This window comes from Gymnodraco acuticeps, unplaced genomic scaffold (genome assembly GCF_902827175.1).
Source record: "Gymnodraco acuticeps unplaced genomic scaffold, fGymAcu1.1, whole genome shotgun sequence".
Taxonomy (NCBI): domain Eukaryota; kingdom Metazoa; phylum Chordata; class Actinopteri; order Perciformes; family Bathydraconidae; genus Gymnodraco; species Gymnodraco acuticeps.
The window spans coordinates 34,844-59,040 of record NW_022991590.1 but is presented as its reverse complement, the minus strand read 5'-3'; the positions used below and the strand labels follow the sequence as shown (position 1 = coordinate 59,040).

At 42.3% G+C, this 24,197-nt stretch overlaps 1 protein-coding gene and 1 long non-coding RNA gene across 2 annotated transcripts in view; one reads left to right on the top strand and one right to left on the bottom strand.

The window, feature by feature from the left end:
• LOC117533915 (zinc finger protein 658B-like) overlaps positions 1–24,197 on the top strand; it is a 114,149-nt gene that overhangs the window by 72,943 nt on the left and 17,009 nt on the right. The gene's annotated exons all lie outside the window — the stretch shown is intronic.
• Positions 14,179–15,745, bottom strand: LOC117533916. The gene is made up of 2 exons (XR_004567131.1): positions 15,244–15,745; positions 14,179–15,041 (listed from the first exon to the last, which is right to left on the bottom strand). It is a non-coding gene; the product is annotated as an uncharacterized LOC117533916 (long non-coding RNA).

Here is a 24,197-nt window from a genome sequence, read left to right as displayed (position 1 = left end):
GAACTGTTGGACATTATACAGATGGGTAAACATTTTTTCTATCATTGTTCTCTTTTCTTACAGAGTGGGACAGTGATATGGCATCCATCCTCCTCCTTCTGCACCTCTCGTCACCCCAGCCTGCGGGAAGGAAGAAAACCCAGAAGATCATACTCAGGCCATTGACCATCTGGTCGTATTTCACAAGGTATGTGGCAGGTTTAAGAATGTTAGATCTAGCCACCAGAACTACTACAGAGAGCTGTCACTATGATAAAGTAGGACTAGGCTAGTGCAAATATAAACTATTCCTAAAAACACACTCACATATTACACATACATGCGCATAGTTAGCCATGTCAAATGAAAATGTTGCTTGCCTTCAGTCCTGTAGGAGTCTGGACGAGCACCTTCAGAGCCTTATCGACACAAGCCAGCCATATCTTCTTGCTTCAGGGATCAGCAAGGAGGCCATCTGCAACTTCTTCATTCTGATCGACAAGAAGCGCATCCCCTGTGAGGCTACCACTTTCTGAGCAGCAATTGATGAACTTTTTAAGCTTCACTTTGTCTTAGGGACTAGCTATGACCCAGCACTCAAAAGCATGTACACATTTCTGCAAACAACTGTCTATAACATAGATTTGTTTTTGTACTGAAAGACTGTGTGTGTGTGTGTGTGTGTGTGTGTGTGTGTGTGTGTGTGTGTGTGTGTGTGTGTGTGTGTGTGTGTGTGTGTGTGTGTGTGTGTGTGTGTGTGTGTGTGTGTGTGTGTGTGTGTGTGTGTGTGTGTGTGTGTGGTGGATGAGGATGAGACCGGCACAGAAGTGGAATATGCTTTGTCATCAAAGATGAACTGAATGACAGTGGTGGTGAGTGACGACAATAAACTCTTTTCTCAGCAGCTATGTTGACGTCATATCAGGGTAAACACAGGTGTAATAGATCAAATAAATATTGGCCCGATCTATTGTGTCACAGCCATTCCAGTGAGACAGCATATTATCAGGGCCCTGGCCTGCCTACATCCTAAATGACATCTCTGTTTACGCAGCATGTCAACATGGCTGCTGAGAAAAGGGTCTATTTTACATTTCTCAATTGTATTGTATGCTGATTATCCCCATGCAAGTGTCAAGCACACCACACATTTCATTGCTATAAACCAGGGGTGCCCAACCAGTCGATCGCGATCGACCGGTCGATCGCGGGGAGATTCCCAGTCGATCGCGAGATGTGTCTAAAAATAGAACAACAATATTCTGTTTTATCATTAATGTCCTATAACATAATCTTCCTGTGCCAGAATAATGCACTTGAACGCATCAAAGCTTTGTGATTGGCCGGCTAGACCCCATGTGTGTGTGTGTGTGTGTGTGTGGTCCAAAAAGGTTGTTTGTTGCCTGACCTCAACTGCCACAGAGGGTTATTTATATACATTTTTGCTGTTGAACAATATTGAATGTTAGTTGAATTGAATATTGGAAGAATGTGTCAGTCTTAAGAGACATGTCACCATTCAAATAAAGCACTTGTCATATGCTGATATCTGGAATGATTTATTGGTCATTGTAACTTTTAACACCAGTTTGTTGTACATCATAATACCAATACACGACATTTGACACTAGATTAGTGTTCATTTTGAACTCCCAGAGGGTTGAGGCTAATGCAAAATGCAACACCAGTATAATGTGCATTCAACACTAGCTCAGTGTACATTTCTAACTCTTAAAGGTGTTAGATGGGATAAATGATCACTACTGTAGTCTTACTCTACACCAGGACAGTGTACAATTGAAGCTGCAGCCAACACTGTTAGTGTTGTTATCGGCGTTGGTGTTGGTGTTCACATCTTACACTCTTAGTGTTGGTATAGTAACACTATGATAGTGTTATATTGTCAACACTTTAGAAAGTGTTAATTTAACACTTTGCTGGTGGTTTCAATAGAAACTCTTTCATAGTGTTAAAATCAACTACATGGGGGTTGCATTTTAGATTTCAAATTTGCTGTGCACACACACACACACACACACACACACACACACACACACACACACACACACACACACACACACACACACACACACACACACACACACACACACACACACACACACACACACACACACACACACAGTATGAGAGAGGTTCCAGGTTGAATTGAGGCGGATATTTGTAATGTTCAGAGGTTGTTGTGTTGAGAATATTCATGAGAATATTTGTCATTGTTCAAATGAAACAAACATTTGCATAAAGCATATTTGTCCACTCATGTGTTGATAAGAGTATTAAAAACTTGAAAAATATTTCTCTAAGGTACATTTAGAACAGATAAAAAATGTGCGATTAATTTGCGATTAATCACGATTAACTACTTTAATCGACTGACAGCCCTAATATATATATACATATTTATATTTATTTATACCTATTTCCGACACAATTGTCCAAGTGGTTCGACTGCTTCAAATCACGTGACATGTGACGGTCGAAACAGCAACTGCTTCATTTCCTGAATGAATCAACTCACTGGTTTATACAGTCTATGGATTCAATGCACTGCCTCGTCTCGATTCTGACAGGTGACAGGTTGAAACAGTTTCAAATTTGAGCGCTTCAACACTTTATAACCGCTCTAAACAATGCGCAATGTGTGGGTTGTTGTCGTAGTTTGCGTTGTTGCTGTTGGCATTGCATTTGAATTGGATCATTATAGAGCAAGCCAGGAAGAAAGATATGTCGTTACGGCTCGTGAAACACTTCGAAATGTGGAGAAGCTGTGAACAAATAGAAAATGAGTGATATTATAACATCGAAGGAATAGATAGCCCAGTGGATAGAGCCGGCGGCCAGGATGTAGCAATGTCCTCCTCGCACCTGGTTCAAAGCCCGGAATAGTTAAACTTTTAATCATTTATTTTCAACTTTAATGACTGATAAAAGGCCCTCTCCGCCCAAAAACATGTCTAGCACTCTCTAGTCTCTTCTCAATAACCCAATACACACAATTATCAATCTTTAATTGCAAAAAGAACATGATATTCAGTCTTAGTGTGTGTGTGCATCGAATATTTTTCAAGGCAAAGATACGTTAAACTCACTGCAGCCTTGCACTTCGCCAGGAGAGGTCGCTGTAACTGAAGCTTCGAGAAATGAACCTATTTCCGACACAATTGTCCAAGTGGTTCGACGCTTCATTCAAAGCTTCATTTTGCCATCACTAGCTAACGGTGGTAGCAGCTAACGGTTTCTAACAGCTTATGGTGCTAAAAGCCAAGACACTCATGTACAGTAGGTGGCGGTATGCACCTTTTAAGTTGTTTGCAATCCACCAAAAACGAGAGAAGAAGAAGATGCACCTTTAAAATTCTTTGCAATCCGCCAAAAAACCGAGAGACGAAGGTGAAGACGAAGTGAGTGGATTAAACACCTACAGAGGTTTCATTAAGTGTATTTACACCTGTTAGCTTAGCTTACAGTTCATCACGAATCAGAAGTTATCTTATTCAACACAACAGCTGTAATCTTGGAAGAAAGAAACTCACAAAAAAACTTAAAATGTGCGCCAAAAATAGTCTCAAATTATCTTTAAATAAAGTCTAAAAGCCATCGGCTAACAGCTAAAGTCTACAAGCTATCGGCTAACAGCTAACAGCTATCAGCTAACAGCTACAGTTATTATTCCAGTTCGGCTCTGGGTGAGTAACAATTGATTTGTAATGCTCAGCTGACTTTGTTAGTTATTTATTACACCAGTTGTCTTTAAGACAGTTTGAGTTGTTGTGTTGGTGCTCTTTACCATAGATATGGTTTTAAATATATGCTAACTAGCTTATTAGCATCGCCATTGACCGTGACGTAGCATTTTTCCCATTGAAATGAATGGGGTTCTTCAGTTAGCAGCTAATGCTAAGTGACGGTTTAGCTCATTAGATAAATAGTTATACTTCATTTAAATAATGATTTATCTTAAACTGGGAAATGATTGTGTCACAGCAGAAGTGTTTTCAGGCATTACACGAGTTAAACATATTTAAAAGATGCAATAAGATATAATACAAATTGAGCATTAGCAGCAAGTTTACACACAGGACACATGTCACTAGAGTATCTAAAGAATACACAATATACAGAGAATACTGTATACATGGAGTACATTAAACAGTCTCTCTAGCTAATGTTTGCTTTCTGTGTTAACTTGGTGATAGGTAATGACACAGATAGAGTTATAACCATGGTTCAAACAACCATTAATGTCACTTTCTATGTGAATAAAGTCATTTTAATGAAATAAAAGTAAACGAACTGTGAGCTGTAAGTTAGAATGTAAGTTGCTACACAGATTACGATGAATTACATCTAAATATTTGTATTATATTAATAATAATAACTTGTTATCGTAATGGTTAAAGTCATTTGCATGTAACGTTAATAACTATCTGACCTTTCTATCATTTTCTCCTCTGCTTAGCATCACATTGACTAAATGGATCAATTTAAGAAGAAAGAGACCCCTGGAGCTCAGGTCAGTGTGCACTTCATCACAATATATTCCTAATTTCAGCGTTTCCGCCAGGCGGGCGTCTTGTATATGCTCCGACCGTCCACACTCACAACAACGGCCTCCAGACAGAAATAAAGCAGCGACTGTATTCTCCATGACACAGACAGTCTGTGGTTTGTACTTGTTTAACTTCTGTCTAGTTTCTGAACAGATATGAGGAGCTGTGAGCTCTGAGTGCTAACAGCTAACGGCTGATGTTGGTTTTGTGTTCAGTCATACTATCCAGAAAGGAGTAGTACACAGTACTCCTGAAGTATGCCTCCACAGACTCAAACTGAGCACCTACTTGAGACACTGTTGGGCCGTGTTGCAAACGCATTGGCACTTTCCGTTTCCTCTGACCAGGCACTTCAGTCGGTACTTCAATGTCGAGGCTCTCTGCCTTCTCTGATGCACATTTAAATATTTCCCCAAACCTCTCCTCAGATCTCATGGTTTGCAATGTGCGAAGCACACCATCAATCACCTTGTAGGCAGTGGAGTGGTCCAAGCCTTCTTCCTGCAGAGAATCTGATGCCACAGCAGTGACTTTGAACACTGGCGTGGCAATTTCCAGGCAGAGAAGGAATAGGAAGTTGATCGCATGTCTGTACATCTGAGCATCACCTCGGGCCAGGTCAGGTGGATCGATGTCAATGATGTCATCAAGGAGCTTCAAAACAGCATTCAGATTTCTCTGAAGGGCCTTCAGTGCTGCCTCCCTGCATGCCCATCGGGTATCCGACAGCTGCTGGAGCTCCAGAACACGCTGTCCAGGATACAGAGACTGCTGGCACTTCACCAAGGCAGCATGGCGCTTTGGGGAGCCATTGCAAAAAGCATATAATTTCTCCACAATGTTGAAGAATGTGATAAAATGCTTGTTGGACTTTGAAGCTTCCACCAGGACCAGATTTAGGCAGTGTGCTTTGCAGTGCACATAGAGGGCTTTCTCATTGTGTGCGCATATTCTGGCTTGAAGACCTTTATACATGCCACTCATGTTGGCTGCTCCATCGTGGCCTTGGCCATACACATTTTTCAGCTCTAGGCCATTCTTCTGGAGAAGTGAGAGCACAGTTTTCTCCAGCTCCTGACCTGTAGTTGTATCAACAGCAGTGCTTGAATTGGAATGAAAAAGGTGCCAGTACTCTAAAATCAGCAACTTTTTCAAGTCAATTTTATATATACAGCCCACAAACAAGAATTTGGCTACTATAATGCTGGTGGGTTTGTCTCTTTACTACTGTATATTTTAGAAAGGTTCACTGTACTTAACATTTTTTATGATAGGCAGCGGATATGGCTAAAGCTCAGTAAGGTCAATATTAACTGAAAATATAGCAATCAAAGTCTAGATCTTCTGCTGAAGACACATGAAGCAGAGACCTTTCAGGTGAGAGCCCCTCTGGTGGTGTTCAACATTAATGACAAGGAAACAAAGCTCTGGTCAGAAGCATTTTTTTATAAAAAGCTTTAACAAAATTAAGTATTTCTGTACATTTTGAATGCAATCTAACTTTCCAACTCAGAAAACGAAAAACGAAAAAGTGCCAAAAGTCTTCTCACATGGCTGAGCTGCTTTGCAATATACTTCACCACTGAAGAATACAAATATGTATAAAGTAAACTATGATGCAATCTAACTTTCCAACTCAGAAAAATGATAAAGAGCATGAACAAAGAACATGTAAAAACAAATGCAAAATTTGCACAATCCTAAAATGAGAAACTGTAACTGCAAGTAACAAAGTCTGAGCCATGGTAAAGAGTTACATTGAACACCAAGCTGATCAGATAACTCCCTGGTTGGTCTGAAGTCCTTCTATCTCCAGGATCTGTACAAATCGGCACATTATGCCAAAAGTCTTCTCACTGGGTGAGCTGCTTTGCAATATACTTCACATTGTTAGAAAAGGCTCCAGAAGGCCTTGGGGACATCAGTATCAGGGGCTGGAGCTGGACAGGCTCTTTCATCAGCACTTCTCCTTCCCTTTGCCAGCCAGGACCTCACATACTGTTCCGGATTGAACTGTCCTAGTGATGGTCCATTACATTTAATGAAAACCAGGCTGGACAGTCGGCTGACAGAGAGAGCATTCCTTTTTGCAGTAAGGATATCGTTCATGCAGCTGAATGCCCGCTCACACTCACTAGTGGAGACAGCGATGGTTCGGACTGCTTTCAGTAGAGGCTCCATGGCAGCAGGTGTACGGGATGCCCTGGTTTCCTTGTATTCGCGAAAGCCCTGAACAGTCTCTCTTCTGTCCACTTTCAGCACTTCGCACAAACGTAGCACCTCTACGCCTCCCGGCCATGTAATGGGATTTCTCTTGTGCTGACATGAGAGGAGGTTGTGGAAGTCATTCTGTGTCTCAGATTCTCTACCATACTGCGGAAAAACTGACCTGCATGAATCTGTACAAGCCTGCCATTCTCACGCAGGGCAACACCCTTGAAGGACTTCTCAGCTAGAGCTGTATGAACTGTAGTCATGTGTGGGCCAGGCATGGTGACCATGGATTCAAAAACTCGTATTTCTCGAGTTAAGAGCCTATCTGCTGTAGGCAGTGTCATCTCTCTTTTTTGGAGTTGCCGAGAGAGGTCGCTGAGCTCTGTGAGCGCATCGTACATCAGTCCCAGATTGCTGACAAACGTTGCAGATGTGAGCACATCATCCAGGCCCTTGTACTTTGCTCTGTCTCTGGAATCCCTGCTCGTGTCGTTTGCAGCATTTGTGAAGTGATCATGAAGCACTCGGTAGTTTTCCCAGACTGCTCTGACGCTCCTTTCACTTGAAGCCACCCAGCGGATGGACAAAACACGCCCTATCACCAGGAGACGCTGTCCGACTGTTTGCGCACACTGCGCTAACTGCCTCTGATTTTTGGGGGAGGCATGGAACAAGGAATAGAGTTTGTCAAAAAAGATCTGGAAATGATTGAGCCCTGAGACCTCCTTGACCACATCCCCAACTGCCAGCTCTAGACGATGATTGGAGCAGTGCCACACAAACAGGCTTGGGAATTTACTACACAACTGGGTAGCAACGCCTGTTCTCTTCCCTAGCATGACTGAAGCCCCATCACATGCAAAAGAAACGAAACACTGACCTAAAAAGTCCTCGTTAAAATCTCTTCCAAGACACTCCATTAACGCCTTTGTGATGTCATCAGCCGTTGTTCCATCCAACTCGATCAGCTCCCAAAAAAACGTTTCGGGCTCAGCATCAGCTAATGCTGAGCGTAGACACACAACAAGCACCGTTTTACCACTAATAGTGGTAGATTCATCGACCAAAACACAGAGTTTTCTTTGCTTTTCTGTAATGTCTTTTGCCATTTTTTTCTTCAGCTCATGAGCTATGTGGTCGATGATTTCGCCACAGGTTTTATTGGAGTGCAAAACCCTGCCCACGTTCAGCCCATTCAGTTTCTGTACATTCAAATCAATTGGCATGTCTGTGAATGGCCGGCTATGTTTGCCAATTTTATATGCCGTTCGAAAAACTCTGATAGTGGTGTCTAATTCAGATTTATGCATAGACTGCACTTGATGTTGAATAGTTTCACGTGAAGCAGATGTAAGGATGTCAGCAGCTTTTACATGGGCTTGTGATTCTTTATGTTCTTTGATTTTTTTTCTCAGGCTAGCTTGTTGTTTGCCCTTGTCAACACCGAAATGAGACACTGCACACTCACCCCATTCAGTTGACAGTTTCAGTCCTTGTCCAGTGTGTATTCCCAAAGATTTGACATCTCTGCATATCCGACATCCTAGCTTCTTATCTTTAAGAAGGAGCCATGCATTGGTCTTGCAAAAATATTGCACCTGGTCCGTTGTCCAGCAGTCAGGTGCATCGCTTTGCCCGGTGTTGGTGGTGGCAGTTGCGCCAGCAGCAGCTAACGTTAGAGGCTCTGGAGGAGGCGGCGGAGCTAGTGCTAATGCTAATGCACTAGAACTTGGAGCAGGAGGATCAACCAAAGAAAGCTCCCCATCAGACACAATTTCCAACACAGGCACAGCATTCTCTGTATTTGAAGTTTCTTCCGGCGACAACCGCTGTCTTTTTGCACTTTTATTAATCCACGCTAACATTTTAGAAATGCTAATTTGTGACGTGACTTGCTTTCCTTCTCTCGGGGGCGTGCCTGCTCTGTTCTATCACTCTACATAGCCACCCACTGGGTGGGAGTTGCACTGCATAAACACAACACACGTGCATCTAGGTATGTAAATTGTAAAGCATTAAAACATGGTTTTACTAACAGTTTTCAGTATGTTGTTACTTCGGCATTATTATTATTATTATTATTTTGAAACGTGTCCATCCATCCATCCATCTTCTCCCGCTTATCCGTGGTCGGGTCGCGGGGGGTAGCAGTTCCAGCAGAGAGCCCCAAACTTTCTTTTCTTTTGAAACGTGTATTACTATTAAATCACGGTCAAATAGGTTAATTTTGACATAGTCGTTTCCACCACAGTATTTACATGGAGAAGATAAGCCCCGCCCCCTCTCCAGCACGTTCTGTTTGAATGACAGGAGTAAACAGCTGACAGCCGCTGTGAAACTCCAGCGGTTAGAGCGATGAGAATGTCCGTTCGGCACCTCATGACGCATCTACTGAGTACCGGGCGGCTGTATATATATATATATGGATGTATAATAAGAACGGCGGGAGAGTGTTGAGTACTGGCACGGTGCATGAGTACCGGAGTACCGCCAGCATGCCGGTACTGAGCAAGAAGTGCCGGTACTCCATGGGTCAGAACCAGAAGTGCCGGTACTGCGTACCGGTGAGTACCGGCCCAATTCCAGCACTGATCAACAGTGCACATCTCAATGAATCTCTCTTTGATTTCCATCTCATGGAAATATCGCACCACAAAGGACACTTGTTCTTTGCGGGAAACATCTGAGGTTTCATCAAGGAGGATGGAGTAGATTTCAGCCTCTTTCAATTCAGCTCGTATCTCCCCCCTGACGTAAGTAGCCAGCGCTGCAATAATGTCATTTTGGCTCCTATTAGACAGCGCTGACACCTGGGGCCTTCTCTTGGTTCCTTTCACTTGGGCAACTTTCTCTGTATGCATATTCAGCACACTGTCATATTTGGCAAATAAATTCACTAATTGAAGAAAGTTACCTCGGTTGGTACTGGACTCGCTCTCATCACTGCCTCGAAATGCTTGTCCCTGTCGTGCAAGATATAATGTGATATCGATCAACCTGGTCAGGATCTCTCTATTAGTCTGCCTCTCTCGCTCTCTAACCTCCACCCCCTTCACATCTGAGACATCTAATGCAGACTGGAGTGCCTTTTTTTGATAGTTGGTCCAACTAACCATGCTTGTCATGTGCATCTCTGTGCATGAATGTTGCTTGATTTTTTTTTCAAGAGCAGTGTTCCACCTCCTTACGCCATCAGTCGTCCATGCTGTTCTACTTTTGTACTTTTCCTCAGTGGAAAAGCCGACAACTAAAACAGTGCATTGAATCAGCAGTAGGTGAGTACTCCAGCCACGCATTCCCAGAGAACCATTGTTTTTGGAATGACCGCCCTTCTGTATTTTTGGGATATGCCATATCTGCTTGACGAGGGCCTACACTGCAGCACATGGACATGTAGCTGTCATTGCACTTGATGTTAAAGACTTCTACATGGGAAGGATCTGTTGGATATTGCATTATGGCTATCTTTGCAATTGTTTTATCTTGTTCACGAACAGTTGGTTCTTGGCTCTCTTCATCTATGGAGGATTCTCCTTCCATCTCTCCCTCATTTTGGTCATCATCAGAGAGCACTGTTTCTGAACATGGTGCTGCTCTGGACTCTGACATTTCTGCTTCATCTGTGTCTGACTCAGATCTTTTCTGTGGATTTGTCTCTAGACACAGACAGTTTGTCCCTTAACATGACTCTGGTATTGACTGACCTTTCTTCTTCATCTTCATCATTGATGATGGGTAAGGGTTCATCAGGCACATCTGCATCCTCATCTTCCTTGCTGGTAGGCTCAGGCTGCTTTACCCAGGAGAGCAGAGAGCTGCTTCCCCGGGCTGCCTGCTGGAGCTCTCTTTTCTTTTCGTATCCTGTCTCTTCTTGGCATTATTCTACAAGTGGTAAATGTAAATGAGCTAAATCAATGTACTGCTCTGCTGTGCATGATAATTAAGGGTTAATCTCCTAGAAACATTTAACAGCAGCATTAATGTAAACCTATAAGGTTACTACTACTTATATTGTACTTTTTGAGGCATTTTTACTTTACTTGAGTATTTCCCATTTTCAATACATTTACTTCTACTCCACTACATCTCAGATGCAAATATTCTACTTTTACTCCACTACAATTATTTGAAAACTTTAGTTACTAGTTATTTTGTAGATTTAGATTAAGATTATTACAAAACATACATTTCATCACTTCAGCCCTATATACAGCCATTTGAAAATAGCAGATCTAGATCAAGATCTGAGTACTTCTACTTTTACTCAAGTACAAGGTCTGAGTACTTCTACTTTTACTCAAGAACAAGATCTGAGTACTTCTACTTTTACTCAAGTACAAGGTCTGAGTACTTCTGCTTTTATTAAGTACAAGATCTGAGTACTTCTACTAAAGTACAAGATCTGAGTACTTCTACTTTTATTAAGTACAAGATCTGAGTACTTCTACTAAAGTACAAGATCTGAGTACTTCTGCTTTTATTAAGTACATGATCTGAGTACTTCTACTTTTACTCTAGTAGGCTACAATCTCTATACTTATACGTCTCTGTTTATAGCCTATGAAAACAATTATTAGAAAACGAAGGCTAAAGCTAACGTTAGCAGATAGTGACAATGCTAGCTAGCTAGCTCAACGATTCCTTAAATGATATTGCAACTTTTCAGTTCACATCACGCTCTGCCACTCTGGAATTTGCATTTTGAATTTCCATGAGTTTTCCAGGTTTTCAATGACCGTACGAACCCGGTATAGTTTAGTTTGGCATCTGGTTTAGGGGATTACACAATACACTCGACTCGTTGTATTTGTTACCTGGTGGTTACTTGGTCGTCCTGTCAGCGCTGCGCGTTCACGTTGAGAGCAGGGAAGGGAGGGGCTGCAGCCAGGGCACCGCACGTACGGGAGTGCGCGGCCCCGCGGGGCACGTATGGGGATGTCTGACAAAATTACATTACAACGCGCATTTGGGGCATTGTTGTATATATTAGAAGCTTTTAATCCAGAATTGATCGATGTTACCATGAGCCACATACAGTACACTGTAAAAATAAATAAAAATAAACTGTAAAAAACGAACTTTCAAAAGGGCACATTGCTGTCCAGAGGGCAAAACGGGCAGGTGCTCAAGCACTACCTAGACTCTGTGTGCACGTCCCTGGTCTGCGCCTGTCAGTACTATGGGAGGGCTGAGGGGCTCACGGCAGCTCGTTAACTGCAGAACAATACGTGAGTCTCCAAACACCAGAAAAGTCCCTAATAACACCATTACAAGTCGTTAGATTAGTCGTTAGTCGCTTTTGGCTTTTGGAAAGCCGCCAAATTTAACGACCAAGTTGGCAACACTGGGCTGATGTTGGTTTTGTGTTTCGCATTGAAGATGACGTCACGGCTCCGCCTACACTGCGTTACTATAGTTACTGCCCCAGTTCCTAAACTGTAATGGAAACGCAGCATAAAGTGAGCCAGAGTAGGAATACTCTGTTTCAGTAAAAGTCCCTCAATCAAAATATAGTGAAAGTAGCGACAGTAAAAGTAGTCGTTGTGCAGATTGGTCCATTTCAGAATAATATATATGATATGTTTTATAATGATTGATCATGAAAGTGTTCTCAAAGCTGGTGAAGGTGCAGCTAGTTTGAAGTACTTTGTATACTGCAGGGTAGCTGGTGGATTTACTCCAGGTGGAACTAAAGTCTGATTCAACACTTGATTATATTTCACATCATTCATCCACATCTGTGAAGTAACTAAAGGTATTAAATACATGTAGTGGAGGAAAAGTACACCATGTACCTCTGACTTATGTTCACTGCCAACCTAAAAGTACCTCAACAATAGTAATCAATAATGAATTGAAAAGTTATTTGGCTGATTGTTTTATATTGGCTCAGCCAGGTTATATGGGAGGCCTTACAGATCTACTTGTCTACTTACAGATGGGTAACTCATTTTGAAATATTAAACTTAGTTTTCTTTTCTTTCATTTGTCATCCTCGTGTAGAATGCTATCACGAAACACACATTTGGTTGTTTACAGCATAAAGAACATCTGATTTAATGTGAGGTAGGGTAAATAATCATTTGAGTATAAGTACGTGTGGTGGCGTCTTGATCCTTGTCTACAATTGAATAGCCACCTCTATCGGGGTTGTGGGTTTTGACGCGCCTCTCTTTGTTTCCAAACAACTCAGCGGAGATCGTAGTTGAATCAGATGAGCTTTATTCATTGGTCCACACGGTGCATACAGGAGGACACATTTCTTCATAGTCACTCAAAAGTGTATCATTTTCCAAAGTAACAAAAAGAACACGGTCAAAAGACTTTTCCGTTTCCCCGTCTATCCCCTCAGCTGTGGCCCATCAACCTACCATATATACAGGGCTGCACATAACTGGTGCGCATGCGCACCTCCGCCAAAAAAAGAGCACAGTGTCATTTGAAAAAAGGCGCATTTGCGTACCAACATTGAGAGAGGAGAGAGGAGAGAGAGAAAGATATTTGCGCGTTGCATATGAACTCGGGGCCGGCCCGTAGCACTGGCGTAATAGATGTTCGCCTAGGGCGCCAGATCTGTGGAGGCGCTGCGCTGGCAGTTCTGGGGGGAAAACATTTTTGACCGTTGGGGCTCATCCTAATTTTCGGCCTTGATGTAACAATATTCATAATTAAGTAAACGTAACACCCTTTTCACCCCGGTTACACGTTTCATTTGCCCTGTACGATGGGCGCTGTAAATGATGAAAATGGGGGATGTTGGCTTATCTGGCACCCGCAGCTCACAGCCAAAATGCGAGCGTGGGAGCGAGCGAGGGAGAGAGGGAGGGTGCACCGGTACCGGCGCTATTGTTATTAGCATCTGGTGCTAGCTGGTCTAACGGATATAAGAAGAAGATGTGTCTACAATAATGTGGAGGGAGAGTCCTCTCCAGTCAGACTGAGAGGCTGATAACTACAGCTCAGTGAGGTAAAGGACTCTTGAGTGTTTAGATAGTTCACTTTAGTCTAAGTTCAAACGGTTTGATCACAATTTATGTAAACACATATTTCCAAGGCACTCCTTTATAATTATTGGGATAAACAGGTTTCAAATCATTCCAGTGTATACTATAGGACAGTAACCAAACATATCCTTTAAAACTGGAGAGATAAAAAAAAAATGCATAAATAAATGTTAACTGGTTAAATAAGATATGAATGAACAACATAAATAAAACAAGTTAGCCTACATTAATTTGTTATTGGCTATGGTAGGTCATTGGTTATGTAAACATTAGAGTCGGGACTCGATTAAAAAAATTAATCTAATTAATTAATCGCATTTTTAATCAAATATACATATTTGACCTGAGAACAGTGAGAAGCAATTTTCACATGGATTTTAGTATACCATTGAATAATGACTGAATACATAAGCTTAAGCAACAAAACATTGTTTATTTTTTTTCAAGGTGGTACTTTTTTAAGTAAAACACAATACTTTCTAGTACATTTAGAACATTGGAAACCCTGACTATTCGAAAACATCTCTCTTGCTTCAGAGGCCATAACAGACTTTGTTGATTTAAAAAATCTAATCAATTTCAGTCCAACTATCTCAATAACCTTGGCCAAAACAATAAACAGTTCAACATAAAGTGCCAGTTGCACCAACAACATAATAAATAGTTCAACATCAAGTGTACCATTTAAAATAAAATAAAAAAGTGCCAGTGATTGACCTCAATCCCTCCTATTCTTCCAATATCCTGATGAAAAATAAAATCTCTGTTGCATAGGCCACTGTTTGATCAACATTTCAGTAACAAGCCCATTGGCCTCAGGATACCTCTAAGACTACTTATTCTGCTTCTTCTCTTTCAGCCAGTTGCTGAGACAAACTAGCCTGTTCACATTTTCAGAGCTCAAGGCTGCCCTCTTCTTTTGAACTATGTTACCTGCCAGTGAGAAAAGTCTCTCGCAAGGGACAGAAGTGGCAGGGCTGCCCAGATACTTGCGGGCCAGGGCAGAAAGCTGTGGATGGGCCCCCTCATGAGTGGACCACCACTTCAGTGGGCAGTCTGTCTCACTGATGGTGGGCTCTGCTCTGTAGCGGCCCAGAGCCCCGTTGGGCCCCTCTTCATCCTCTGATTCAGAGTCTGAATTAAACAGCAGGAAGCTCCTCTTCCTTGCTGGCTCCTCTGTGGGTTCTGGAGTGGCTCTGTCTGGTTCTTTTTGCAGCAGTGCCTCAACGCTGGTCCACACCCCTCCTCGCTCTCCTCTTGGTAGACACTTTAGGTCCTTAGAATCAGAATCAGGTTTATTGTCACATCACAGATTTACAGAGTAAAAAGGTGGGTGAAATTCATTTTCGTACATGGTTCCCATCATATTGTTATTCCATAGAAAGAAAGAGGGGGGAGGGAAAAAGAGGGGGGGGCAGGGGAAAGGAGGTCAAAAAGCAAGAAAAGAGAAAAACAAAGAAGACCATTACACATGTTACCTTAAAGCGCGGGTCGAGTGCTGTAGCCACCCTGACTCATCCATGGTTGAGTGCATCTTGGCGTTGAGACAGGTCCTTTTTAAAGGCAGCCTTGAACCTCACCACATAGGCTGGGTCGTCATCTGAGACCTCCATGGTGCGGGTCAGGTGGCGGAGAGCAGGTAACACAACAGAGCACGAGACATAAGTCTCACCCCCAAGGAGCTCAGTCACATATCTGCAGTGGATAGTTTAGGAAAGTGATTTATTATTGTACCAATTAATAGTAGATTAAAAACAGTAGCAACTTTATACTATAGTCATAGTGATATTGATATTCAGTACAATACATTTTGGAAAAGCAATTTAATTTATACTGCACAATCATAGTCAATTCACAACGTTTTTCAAGGGACAGCAATGATGAATTAATCCCATTAATAAAACAGTTGGTGGGTGTTTACCTGCATGGTTTAAGGAGGGTCTCGAGCCTCTGCAGTCTGTCCCACTCTGCTGTAGTCAACATGGTGAGATTGTGCTTCTGTTTGGCTAGAGTAGCCTTCACAGCCTCTTGGTTCTTCAGCAGACGAGAGATCATAAACAGTGTTGAATTCCACCTTGTGGAAACATCCTGTATCAGTGGCTCTTTGTCTTGTTCTAGTTCTGTTTGCTCCTTGTGCAGTTCCTCTGTGTTTGAGGGGCTGTGTTTAAAATGCCCCTCTATCTTACGACATCTTGCCAATGTGCCTGTGAACCCGCTGTCAGCAAGGCAAACTGTGATGGTCCTTTGCAACACGTGAGCAACACACGGCATGTGCTGGAATGTGAGCAGTCTCATTGCAGCGATCATGGTTCGGGCACTGTCTGTTCCGATTGTGGTGACTTTTTGTGTGACTTCCCAGGCCTCTGCCACAGACTCAAAATCTTCTGCCACGTTTTCAGCAAAGTGCCTAGTGGTGGTCTTCTGGATGACAAGGCAAATGAGTGAAGACGCCACTTGATGTCAATAAAGTGTGCCGTCACACCGAGGTAATTTGAATTGCTTACCGAGGTCCAATGATCCCCAGTCAGGGCAACACATGCGGCTTTCTCCAATAAATTCTCTTTATCTTCCTTTTCATTGTCATAAAGCTGCTGGATTCTTTTTGTCACTGTCTTTCTGCATGGCAGCTCATATGTTGCGTCAGACGATGCAATCTGGAGTACCTTTTGCAGCCCCTTATCTTCAACCACTCCAAGTGGTCTACAGTCGAGTGCAATCCAGTGAGCCAGGGAGTTGGTTATTTTCTCAGACGTGGACTTACTTATCCTGGCCCTGAAACCAGTCATCTGGTTGAGTGTGGGTTGGGTCAGGGTGTGGTTCCTTGTACTCGGAGTCGGGCTAACGTCCACGCTAGCTGCTACATGCTTTGCATTTAGGTGATATTTTAGGCTTGATGTGCTGCGGTGATATGCAAATTCTTTTTTGCATAATTTGCACACAACCGTGCTCTTATCGACGCTTCCATCCGTCCGTTTTTTAAAACAAAATTTCCCATCCACGGGGCCGACCAAAGCGGTCTCATCAGCTTGTTCGTTCATGTTTGACTATTGTTCACCGTGGTTTGTTGTTGTTTGAAGTCCCATGCTGAAGTCATGAACGTTAGTTGGTGCTCCAGTATAATCGGTACGCCTGAAACTCATCAGTGAGAAACGTTCCGCTGTGCAAAAATAAGTGCGATTAAAGTGCGATTAAAATGCGTTAATTTTTTTAACGCGTTCATTTTTGTGTAATTAATTAATCTTAATTAACGCGTTAAAGTCCCGACCCTAGTAAACATACTTATTTGATTACATCCACTTGTCTAAGATGACAACAGAGACTTTCGACCCAAACCCAGCTGTTGACTTGTGGATGCAAGCAGCTAATCGCAGACTCAACCAGAGAGGAAGAAGTAGGCCTACATCATCAGCTACCATGTCTGACAGAGAGGAAGACAGTGAGGAGAGCAGTCAGGAGGGTAGTGATGACAGCTTGTAGGACTATTGGTCGTGCTAATGTTGTCTTGTGTTCACCTCTGCATGTGTGTTCTGTGTTCACCTCTGCATGTGTGTTCAGTGCCGTGTGTCTGGCAAATAAAGTCAAGACCCCTCAAAAGTTACGGTTTATTTCATTTTAAGGATGAGCACCAAGCAACATCTCCAGGTGCTCCTTTGAGAACCAGGGCAAAAAAGTGATGTGCACCCCTGCATATATAGGCATAGCCATGCGCAAGGCAAGTTTATTTATATAGCACTTTTCAACACAAGGCAATTCAAAGTGCTTTACAAAAAATGAAAGACATTAAGAAAATGGCATTTAAAATCAGTCATTAAAAAGAAAAGCTAATAAAATAAACATTAAAAGAAAAATACATGGATAAAAGTTACAGTGCAGTCTAAGATATGAATAGTTCAATTAAAAGCAGCGACAAAAAGACAAGTCTTCTTGCTGGATTTAAAAGTAGTCAGAGTTGCAGCGGACCTGCAGGTTTCTGGGAGTTCCAGATACTTGGAGCATAATAACTGAACGCTGCTTCTCCATGTTTAGTTCTGACTCTGGGGACAGAAAGCTGACCAGTCCCTGAAGACCTGAGAGATCTGGATGGTTCATCATTTAGCAGGAGGTCAGAAATGTATTTTGGGCCTAAACCATTCAGTGCTTTATAAACCAGCAGCAGTATTTAGAAATCTATTCTTTGACACACAGGAAGCCAGTGTAAAGACTTCAGAACAGGAGTGATCCACTTTCTTAGTGTTAGTGAGGACTCGAGCAGCAGCGTTCTGAATTAGCTGCAGCTTCCTAATAGATGTTTAAGTGAGACCTGTGAAGACACCATTGCAGTAGTCGAGTCTACTGAAGATAAAAGCATGGACAAGTTTTTCCAGATCCTGCTGTGACATTAGTCTTTTAATCCTAGATATGTTCTTTAGGTGATAGTAGGCTGATTTAGTAACAGTTTTAATGTGACTGTTGAAACTCAGGTCAGAGTCCATGACTACACCTAGATTTCTGGCTCTATCTGTTGTTTTGAACATTGCAGACTGAAGCTCAGCGCTAACTTTTATACGTTCTGACTTGGCTCCAAAAACCATTACCTCAGTTTTCTCTTTGTTTAATTGGAGAAAGTTCTGACACATCCAGTCATTGATTTGTTCAATGCACTTACTCAGTGTTTGAATTGGAGCATAGTCTCCTGGTGAAATTGTTACGTAAATGTGTGTGTCATCTGCATAGCTATGGTAACTTATTTTGTTGTTCTTCATTATCTGAGCCAGTGGTAGCATGTAGATGTTAAAGAGAAGAGGCCCCAAGATGGAGCCTTGAGGAACCCCACATGTCATATTTGTCAACTCAGATGTGTATTTACCTATAGACACAAAGTTGTTTCTGTCCTTTAAGTAGGATTCAAACCAATTCAGAACTGTTTCCGAAAGTCCCACCCAGTTCTCCAGTCGGTCTAGTAATATGCTGTGGTCAACAGTGTCAAACGCAGCACTGAGACCTAATAATACTAACACTGAAGTTCTGCCACTGTCTGTGTTTAAGTGGATGACATTAAAGACCTTTACAAGAGCAGTCTCAGTGCTGTGGTTTGGACGAAAGCCTGACTGGAACACATCGAAACAGTTATTTCAATGCAAGAAATTACTCAACTTTTTCAATGATTTTACCTAGAAATGGGAGGTTTGATATGGGCTTGTAATTGTTCATTACTGAAGCATCTAGATCAGGGGTGCCCAACCAGTCGATCGCGAGATGTGTCTAAAAATAGAACAACAACATTCTGTTTTATCGTTAATGTCCTGAAACATAATCTTCCTGTCCAGAATAATGCACTTGAACGCATCAAAGCTTTGTGATTGGCCGGCGTGACCCCATGTGTCGGGGCGTGGCTGGTGGGCATTGGGCAATATTTCGCTGACGTTGTCCGTGTCAACAGGAGTGACAGTCCTCACACACACAAGACCGCAATTATGGCAGAAGCAAAAAAGCCCAACATAGGCCTATATAATTTTCACTCCGAGTGGGAGGATGATTATTTTTGTATCTATTCCAATTCAAAGTCCATCTGTCTCATCTGCAATGCGAGCGTGGCTTTACCGAAGAAGGGTAATTTAGGAGCGGCATTTCAAAACAGTGCACAAACGCTACGAGACGGAATTCCCTCCTAACGGCCCGTTTACACTACAGGCGTCAAAAAATGCTTTCAACGCTTCGCCCATTCATTTGAATGGGGTGACGTAGGATATTTTCAAACTTCGCCGAACTGCATTGTGGGTAGCATGGCAAGGCCTTGCAAGCATCACGAGCGTCTATCAGCGTCAGAATGCTCAATGCTTGCTCGAAGCTGGCGTCAGCCAATCAAATCCCGTTTTTGCAATTCCCGCCAGTACAAGCGCTAGCCAATCAAACCGCGTGCAAGCTGGGAGAGCCAGACCACAGTTCATTTCCTCATATTATATATATATATATATATATATATATAACGTCATATAATAAAAACTCAAGTTAGATACCGTTATTAATCAGCTGTAAGTTTTAGTTTGTTTGAACTTATTCATTATAATTATTGTACAAAATGGTATAAGAATGTAAACATTCAGATCTGTTCTGTTTAAATTGATTATAGTCTATTATCAATTCAGGTTAAGAAACTAGTGTTGCTTGCATCCTATTTTAAAGGCATTTCTTTTTATAATCGACTAAAATGTAACAAAAAAAGGGTTTGATTCTATTAATGTTGTCTTTTTTATTGCACGTTGGCAGCAGATTCCTGAGTAGCTTCAGATCTGAGTCGTCTTATTAGTAAGCCTCATTTATACTTTTGTAGCAACACTATTTTTATAGAATGGCAAAGAAAGGGTTCAGAGTCTTTTCTTTTGTTCCTGAGTCATATGTGGCAGCACTGTTCAATGTTTCTTGAAAACATGACCCACTGTAGTGACGTGTGAATGAACTCCAACTCTGTATCAACAACACTGTTGTGTAACTTCAGTTAAATACTTGTATGTGTGTAGATTAGAAAGAGGTAAGATAAAGGATCTGCAGTATTTTATGAAGTATTAATCGTACAAAGGTCAGTTTTAAACAAGTAGAAGTGTGTATGTACCTGGTAGGAGGCTGTCAGTAATGGCCAGAGCTTTCAGCATATTCCAACATCTCTGCAGCCAGCTGCTCCCTGAAAGTTTTCTGTGTGGCTTTGTCCTGCCGGGGTCAACCCTCATCTTGAACAGCTCCTTGTGGAGAAGGAAGCTGTTCTCCACGGCAATGTCCATAAAATGGAGAAAAAAAAGTCTTGTACCACTTCATTGTTTTGTGGAGAACGCTGTAGTACCCGATCAAAGCGTCAGACACATCCACGCCACCCATGCTTCGGTTGTAGTCTAACACAGCGTCAGGAACGGGAACAGTCTTAGTCTGCCACACACCAGCCTGTTTCACTTTCCGCTGGACAGTCTTTCCACTGAAGGCTGCATGCACTGTGGAGCACATGGTCACTTCACGGCTGTCCATCCACTTTATGAACAGGAGTTTGCCTTCCCTTATCCACCGCAGATCTCCCCTTTCAGCCTTTTTTGGTAGGCCATTCAACTCCGTCTGTGGGAAACCAATTCCATTTTTTCTAATGGTCCCACAACAGCCAATGTTTTTTGTGGACAAATCCCCAAATAGGGCAGGGCTTGTGTAGAAGTTGTCCACAAAGAGTGTGTAGCCCGCACCAAGCAGAGGGAGGGGCAGGAGGTAGGTCACGGAGGTGTAGCTGAGTCCCTGGCCTGAGAGGAACGCACTCTTCCCTGTGTACACAAAGAAGTTCCAGGTGTATGCCGTGGAGGAATCCGCCAGCACAAACAGTTTGTATCCCCACTTCGTTGGTTTATCTTTCATGTATTGTTTCATGCTGATGCAGGCATTTGAGGCGACCATCCTCTCATCTATTGAAATGTTCTGATAGGGCTGGAAATGGGCTTTGCAGGCATCAATGATGTCCGTGTACAGGGGCTTTATCTTGAAAAGTCTGTCATACTCAGCGGTGTTCCTTTTGCGATCGTTTTCCTTGTCTTCATCAGGGTTGCTCAGGTGCAGTGACCACATGATGGCTTCAAAACGGTCCCGGGACATTCTATCACCTGGGAATTGGAAGTTATATGGCCATTTCTTCCTCCAGTAGTCCGATCGGTTGTGAACGACGATGAGGCCTGAGAAAATGATGATGGACAGGAAAATATAGAAATCCCTCACAGTCAGCATTTTCCAAACATGCTTCTTTCCAGCCTGCAGTCTTTTCAGGGCGTTGGCGTTCGTGTTGGTAATGATTGTATGAACCACGGAAGCGCTAAAAAAAAGTCTGAAAAGAGGGGAGACCATGCTACAGTGGGGTCGAGCGTTGGGCCTGGGACCCTGGCTGGCGTGAAATGCAGTGGCTCTGGTGTTTGGTCATTCTCCTCTCTGTTGTGCCACCCGAGTTCTTCTTCTGTCGTTCTGGAAGAGAAAGAACCTCGGCCACGCTTCCTGGGTTTTACACATTTATCTGATGCTTTTCCTGGCTGAGGAGTGGGAGCCCCACCTCGGTTTTACAGATGTGTCTGACGCTGCAGAAAGCTGGTAGAAAGCAGACGATGGTAGCTTTGGAAGTGAGTGCTTTTTGGATGCAGGCTGAGTGGCCAATGTGCAGATCTCTTTCTAGTGAAAGGTGAGGCAGAAGTTGAGGAATGTGAGGGTGAGCCAGGTGTGGGCTGGGTGAAAGTAGACAATGGTGGGGGTCCAGAAGTCATTTCATCCTCATCTCCATCACTATGAAAACAAATGTGGAATAACAAAGAGATTAGATGAATTCCTGTAATTCCTGTTTCCTTGGCAGTAAACATGGCATTTTGAGTGTGTGAATGCAATACATTTAGTGACTATAGACGAACACTGGCCTATAGGCTACTTTTAGTAAATGTAACGGACAATAAACACTATTTGGTATTTTTGTAAATAACCCCTCTAATTCAAACATGCCATTTTGCGTGTGAATATACATTACGTTGCATTTCATTTAGCAGACGCTTTTATTTACTATATGAATAATCGTACACCAAATAAATAAGTAATAGATAAAAACAGAGAGATTTCATACCTTTGCCGTGGTGGAATTTCGTCATCAGTCACAACGGTCCGGGTCCCGTTCTGGCTGCAGGAGATCCTCGTCGTCTGACTCAGAATCAACAGGTAACATATCTGCATCGCTGTCAACATTAGTCACAATTTCCAATGCCTGTAAAGTAGTAAGCATCTCTTTCCTGTGAGCCATTATTTGACAAAAGTCAAAGTACAGAAAAAGTCCTAAACGCAAATATAGTAATCTGCTCTGGTCTCTGCTGTCCGCTCTGTGCTCCGTGCGCTCTGGGTCCTGCTGCAAATCCTGCTTTACTCTGTAAACAATAAATGAAGTGGGCTGCGTAATGTTGTCACGCTGGCTGGCATTCTTCATACTTTACGCAGGACCATATCTCTGGAACCCATTGGTCGATTCGTGTGATTTACACCTTTTTCTTAACCATCAGAACCAATAGAATCGATGGGCAGTTCCCAAATCTACGTAAACATTACCATAGCGGACGTAATAGAGAAGCAAACGAAGCATATCTGAAAGTGCAAGCCTGGACGGCAATACTTTATACCCAGTATATTGCCATAAATATGATGATTGATTATCAGTAAAAAAATTCTACGTGACACAAAGACATTGGATTAACCTTGAGATGCGTTTTTATTCCGTTGAACACAACTTTTGATCACAAATCAAAAAAGGTAAGACGTAATTATTGTAATATTTTTGGAACCGGATGTTGTTTACTTTCTCTTTTCTGGCTGATAGCTCCAGGAATTCGAGGTCGGACAGTGATGACATTACATGTGTGGAATCTGTGGAGTCTCAGCTTTAAATCGTATATCTTGTTTGTGCAGTTAAGATAGTAATAAGGGCATTTCTACCGTGTGTTGTGTGTAAAAAAGCGTTAGCATTAGTTAGCATTGTTTCGCTCAATGCTAATTCAAAGGCTTGGTATTACTCTTGTTTTTTTTAGCTAACAATTGTTCTTATTGTCAGTTAGCGGAGTTTCTTACCTTTAAAAGGGTATGACACATTAATAGTTTCATAAATGTTAAGAAGCCCTGAGACAAAAAAATAACTGTGGGAGGGGTCCACTGGGGGGACCTTCGGGCTTAACTGGTTAAGAGCGGTTTAATGACTGCAGTTTTCAGGGCCTGTGGAAAAACACCTGAGTGAAGAGACTTGTTTACTATATGAAGTAGATCTGAGGCCATGCAACGAAAAACATCTTTGAAAAATCCTGTTGGAATAATATCAAGGCAGCAGGAGGAGGATTTCAGAAGTTGAATAATGTCCTCTAGGTTTTTATCATTAATCTGATGGAGTTGTGTCATGATGTTTGAATTGATGTTAAGTGGAGATAGGGACAACACATCTGCTGTTCCTGATGCAGAGGCACTGACTGCTTGTCTGATGTTCTGAATTTTGTCAGTGAAAAAGGCAAAATCATTGCACGCCCTGGTGGATAGAAATTCAGAGGCTACTGACACTGGGGGGTTAGTTAGTCTGTCGACGGTAGCAAACAAGGCACGTGCGTTGTTTTTGTTTTTGGTAATGATGTCAGAGAAGAACGATTGTCGTGCGTTTTTCAATTCCAAATTATAAAGGCCAAGTCTCTCTTTATAGATTTCAAAGTGAACCTGGAGATTTGTTTTTCGCCACCTGCGTTCAGCTTTTCGACATTCTCTTTTTTCTGTTTTCACGGTCATGGCCTTTCTCCATGGAGATATTTTCCCAGTCACTTCCTTTACCTTATCTCATTTACTGAGATGTTGGCAGGGGCAAGTGTGGAAGAAAAATTCTGAGTAAACATTTCCCTAGTATTTTCAGTTAAATATCGCTTTGTGGTTACCTCTT